Raw genomic sequence first — 6000 nt, 5'->3', positions numbered from 1 at the left:
GACTTTTTTCCCGTTGCAGCACGATTTAAATACGTGAGTTGTTGGTGTTCATGACAGGAATGTCCTGTACGAGGCGTTGAGCTAATTAAAAATTAACTTGTTTAAACCGCATCCAATGTCTTTCACGTATAACTTGAGTGCCCCTGCGGCCGCTGTGGGAGGAGGTGTGTGGCGGGCGGGGTGGCGTAGCGGCGGGCCGGGGGGCAGACGGCCGCCTACGCGCGCCGCGACTGACGTGTCCCGTGATCGCACTCTGCCCGGCGGGGCCGCGGGCCCGCGCCGCATCCGCCATCGCGATCCGCGATCCGCTCACAGCCCGGCGATATATACGAGTACGTACGATCCGTGACTGTCATCTGTTTTTAAAGTTTTTGTTCAGGTCATCAATGTAGAAATGTGTTTCAGTAAATTCTGAACCGAACAAGATTATTGTGGTTGGTTTATGCTCAGTTTAACCCCTTGGTTGGATTTGGACATTTTGAAGTGACTTTTAGGTAGTGTTGCTAAACTTGTTGTCTGTTTTAATTACGTAGTTAAATAATTATTCGTTACTAAGTAAATACTGGGTTTATTTGAATGCTAAGATTTTATAAGAGTTATTAAGAGTATTATCAGTGAACGGTTTTTGAATCAGAGTTGAATTTAATGTTAAATAATTATCTTTACCGTTTTTTAAATAAATCTTTTGTGACAGTTAAAAAGTTTAAGGGATAAAAATAAATTGAAGAACAGGAGAAAAGAAATACCAACATAAAGCTTTACAAACAAATACAGTCAGTCAGATTTCGTCAAAAATTTCTATAATAAAATGATAATGAATTGATCCTTAACTAAAGTACTTGTATATTTATTTTAATATTTGAAAATAATTTGCATTTCAAACGAAAACTGCTTGGATCGTACTCAATCGTGACATTATACGAACATAACGTTTTCTATTCGAAAACTTCACAGAGTTTCTACATTAAATTTTTTACTCATTTATAATTTGGAGAAGCGGACAGTGACTTTATGGGTAAGTGTTTTTTACTTATTATTATACATTACTTAAGAATCATTTTATTTTTAATGTAACACATTTATTACATTTTTTATAAAAAATTACATTTATTGAATATCTAATAGTTATTACACTAATTAAATGCATGCATGCATGCATGCAAAATGGAGATCACATCTAATTGCAAGATTAATAAAATAAAACTGAACGTAAAAAAAACAACCAAAAATAATAATACAAAAGAACAAAGTTCTTGGGAGGGAATCAAACTAAATGTATAATGGAAACAAAACTATTTTTCCGGATTTAAATCGCGTATATTTGATTGTTCAAACAAACCAGCGTTTCGGGCCCTTTACAGGTCCCATAGTCACGGTTGACTGAGAAAACTAACTTTGCCATAACACAAGCTTTAGCTACTTACTTTGGGATCAGAGCGAGGTATTTGGTGTTTCCTAATATTTATGTTTATTTATTTAATCTGTAACAATCGCGAAAACCTATGTGCTAAGCCATGCGCCGGTCCATAACAGTCGTAGTGCCGCTCAGAGCTTTAAATCGCAAATATTTGAGGGGGATAATTTCACCAGAACCTTTACCTCAAAACCGAAAAACGGTAATGGTCACATTAATGCTTGACGCTAGAAATAGGTGAAGTGGCAGTGCTCCTCTGGACGAACGCTTTCAGAAGAAATTCCACTAAATAAAACAAAACCACAATTAGACGTAACAATATAAAGGACATCGTTCGAAATGAAATTGGTTTGATAAAACAATTGTATAAATAATAATAAAACAATATTCCGATTAAATAAAGATTGACTGAAAAAGCACTGGTTCGAATCTGATAATTAATAGAAGTGGCTCCATTGTTTGGAATAAAATTTGAATATTATCAATCGCTTCGCGGGTTTTATAATAGCATTTAAACAAGCAGAAACATAATAAAGAAGGTAGCCCATTGGGAGAACGGTTTGACGGTTCGAACCCCTATGACGGCATTTAATTTCTAAGTTACGTAAATTAATGGATGTTTAAAGAAATATAAGGTGATGAAACTCGCTCGTCTAAGAAGGTTCACAATCCTTGCAATATCTATGAGCCTGAGCTTTCCCTTAGAGCAGTCCGGTGCGCAGCAGATATATAATGAGTTGATGATGAATGCCATGTAAATTTAAAATTAATAAAATAAAAAGATTAGCTTAAAAATTAACGGCGCAACGAAAGCTTTTGATTTATTAAAGCAATTAATTGGAGAAACTAAATGACAGTTTCAGATTATCTGCTTAAATGTACGAAAACTGAATTCAATTGAAATAATTAAACAATCCGTAGCATTTTGTGGCGTAGCCTTAGCTACGCCTCGAAATGCTACTCTACGGGTAGTGCTACGTGAATATCTTCAAATTATGCCCTTCGGCTACGGATTTGCATTGTACATTTACACATTCCGCTACTAACGAGCAGTAACGCTGAATTTACTGGTCATTATTATCTTCGTTATCAACATTAGCAACAAATTATACGCTCTACTGCTGGCCCTCCTTTGAGGGGCTTAGGCCGTGTGTCGGCCCACCGCGGATTGGGGACTTCACACGCATTCCAAAGATTCTTCTGAACATTAGTTCTCATCACAATGTTTTTACGACCCTTAACGGGAGATATTGCTATTAAATATCCATAAATGTACTTCACATAGAAATGTAAAGTAGTAGGTACATGCCACCAAAGGGATTCGAATCGTTGTCGATATCTCAACTGAGAAGCTACCGTTTTCCGTAATCTTTATATTTCATATATTACGAGGTACGACTTTTTACAGACATTTTATATAGAAGGTAGATTTACACAATCTCCGACTACCCTGCAGAAAGCCAAGGATGACGCAATTATATATTTATATACAAAACGTAGCTTAACGTAAAATAATCTACTTTGAGGAATGTCCTCATCCAACATGCCTTTATAATTGGGCGTGGTTTATTTTAGGCATTATGCTTTAGGCATTTATATTAATATTACAGATGTTATTATACAAAAAAACAAATTTCACAAACCCTACAGGGGCACTTGTGGCCCCAGCAAGAATGCGAAGGTTCGAGGAGGGTGCGTGGGGTAGATATAAGCTTCATTGTGTTAAAATGATGAGCTTGTGTAATCGTGCAATAATTATATCTTCTCATAAAACCGTTTAGTCATATCGGACTTTAAGTTCTTTGTTAACGTTTAAAATTTACCATTTATGAGTTTAAAATTAACGTGAAATAAAAACTATTATATTGTTTCTGCGTGATTGCTTGACAAAAATCCATTACAGTGGTACGTTCAGCTCTTTCAGCTTATTTCTATCTGTGACATTTTGAAATTATTATTGTAAACGATGAATAGGAACAAATACAAAAGGCAGCTGGGAAGTTCGCGGTGTAACGACTCGTTATCTCATTTTTGGAATAATAATATAATAATAATATTGGTCTCCCCCAACAACTAATAGGTATTATTACCATGTCAACCAAATATTATCGTAATTTGGAGCATTTAGCCGTGTACAGGCATTATTAAGAAAGAAAATACACTAAAAGGAATTTTTAAATGGATATTCTGTGCTTTCGTGTACAATGATGAGAAAAACGGTTTTGCTTGTTTCAATAAAGATTGCAAATGGCGCCAAGGTCAATCTTTAGTGATCGAATCAATTGAGAAATCAGTGGAAAATAGTGATAAAGCTATAGATTGGGAAACAATGACAATTTTGTAGAGAGAAATTTTACACAAAAAATTGCATATGAAAAAACAAAGTTCTGTCCGTTGGGTACACGAATACTTACATTGTTCTACAGCAGCGACAACCCATGAGTCTTAAAAAAGTATCTTTAAATTGACCGAGTACTATTTGGATGACATCTGTAAGCGAATATTTATGACGATGAAACATGTCATTCGTCAGTATGATATGAAAAGGGCCACCAAAGACATTCAAAGAGGGAAAACGCGGCGTGTGGGCGGCGAGGGATTGTTATTAATTATATTACCTGTTGAAAGGGATCAACTACGAACGATTAACGTATGGAGACACGTGGCAAAGAAGCGAAGAAGTATTATTGCAAGAGTACGCGTCAGTTAATACCGCTTGGTGTGCAAGACGGGCCTTAAAAGACATAGAATTCTCAAAAATTCATCACCGCCCCTGTAGATCAGACCTGGTTTCCAGTGACTATTTTTCAATTTTTAAAAGCTGAAAACGAAGTTACGGGGTTGATAATTTTTCGATGACAATGAGTTGAGGGCCGTTGTAGAAAGCCCTTTTTTGAAAAAAAAAAGTGAAGAATATTTTCTAAACGGTTTATAAGCTTTTAATACACGGCGTGAAAAATGTATCTCATTTGAGGAAGACTAAATTAAAAAATATACTTACAACCTCACTATTCCTAAATTAAGTGATTTATTCTACGAACTTAACTGCGCATCTGTATTTACATGGAACAATAGAGGGTCTGTTACTCTCTCCGCTCAAATCTGCGGTACGATTGAGTGCGGTACAATTTGACAATTCCAGTAAAATTGCCTCCATATGAAATTAAGAATTTTTGGGGTTTAACAATTTAAATCATCAATTTCAAATGATATCTATGTATATTAAAATCGATATAAAACTAACTGCGCGTAAATAAAGATATCTTTTACCCCATGTGCATTGCATATTAAATCTGCACAAAAGAATATTTTTAACCATATTTACTGGCGGCGCTGTCCGCCATTACGGGTACGCAAACGCCTTAATTAAACTGTACAGTAACATGTGTTCACAGCATATACGGTCCTCTTATTCGTTCTTGACGACGTTTTGACCGGTATTAAAATAACATCTCAACTGTAGGGTCGTTATTAAGATCTTACTTAAGCCAAGTGTCTTTTTTGTTATCGAGTTCTTCGACTTTCGCGATTGCTATTATTGGACATGGAATATTTTTACTGATCGGAATTGTGTGTTTTTTTCGAACTCAACAAGTCCTATGATCACGGATGACTGACGCAGAAAAGTCTTCAACCAGTTTTATTGTAAATGAAAACAATGACGTTTGATGTTGAGGATGGTGACACCTCTATATTATATGCCTATTCCTGTGTTCAGATGATTCAGGCATAAACCTCTACGCAGTCTCAATCAAAGGAAACACTTTACTTTAGAAGCAGTAGAGCTCCTTGTGAAACAGTTTATCCAGGGAAGTACTGCCACTTACCTATTTCTGCCACCAAGCAGTAATGTGAGCATTACTCCGCTCCGGTTTAGAAGGCTAAGGCTTTATATCAACTTATGTCTCAGTGTGACGGGCGCAGTGGCAGTGCCCCTCGGATCTTTGCGATTTAAAGCCCTGTTATGGACAGTCGTGTCGATTACTACAAGGCCCACGACTTGTTAATTTTGTTGGTATCATAAAAAAAGTCAATTAATCATACAACATTAGGTAGGTGACAGAAAGCATCGATTAGAACAAATAGACTATGATTTCTACAAATCTATAAACAAGAACGTGCGGTATTTGCAGCTACGTAGTCGGACCATACAACACTTGCCGTCGTCATACAGTTGGTACGAAAATACGAGGAAAACTACTTTACTGCTAAATTTAATGTAAAAAAATAATGGTAAAATGTACAGTAAGCAATGTAATAAAAGCTATTCGAAATGACTGCCTCAATTTTCGGCACATGTTTTCAACGTGCGCAGCCAGTCTTCAACCGCAGTGCGCACTACACCAATGTTTATATCACCTGCTGCTTTGAGCGACTCCAAATTGTATAGGATTCAGCGCACGCCCTTTCTTCTAAACACTGCCATATTTTGCAATCCAACGTATTCAGATACGAACTAAAGGACATTCGTCGTGACAGATGAAGTCCATTTCGTGGTTGCCTAGCCATTTTTGTGTGCTCTTGGCTTTGGCCTGGCTTTTGACACTTTTTTCTCATTAAGTATCTCTGTGAGGCCGAAATATGAT

At 36.5% G+C, this 6000-nt stretch overlaps 1 protein-coding gene across 1 annotated transcript in view; it reads left to right on the top strand.

Annotated features, from left to right (window-relative positions):
• Positions 1-209: 209 nt before the first annotated feature.
• The window catches only part of LOC113228737, a 114857-nt gene continuing 109066 nt past the window's right edge, over positions 210-6000 (top strand). Inside the window, exons 1-2 of the mRNA XM_026462100.1 lie at positions 210-332; positions 955-1015. The gene's annotated coding sequence lies outside the window, so the exon portion shown is untranslated. The remainder of the gene's footprint in view (positions 333-954; positions 1016-6000) is intronic.

This window comes from Hyposmocoma kahamanoa, unplaced genomic scaffold (assembly GCF_003589595.1).
Source record: "Hyposmocoma kahamanoa isolate Upper Pololo Valley unplaced genomic scaffold, ASM358959v1 239, whole genome shotgun sequence".
NCBI classification, from domain to species: domain Eukaryota; kingdom Metazoa; phylum Arthropoda; class Insecta; order Lepidoptera; family Cosmopterigidae; genus Hyposmocoma; species Hyposmocoma kahamanoa.
Note: the sequence above shows the minus strand (reverse complement) of the source record. Positions and strands in the feature narration are given on the sequence as shown.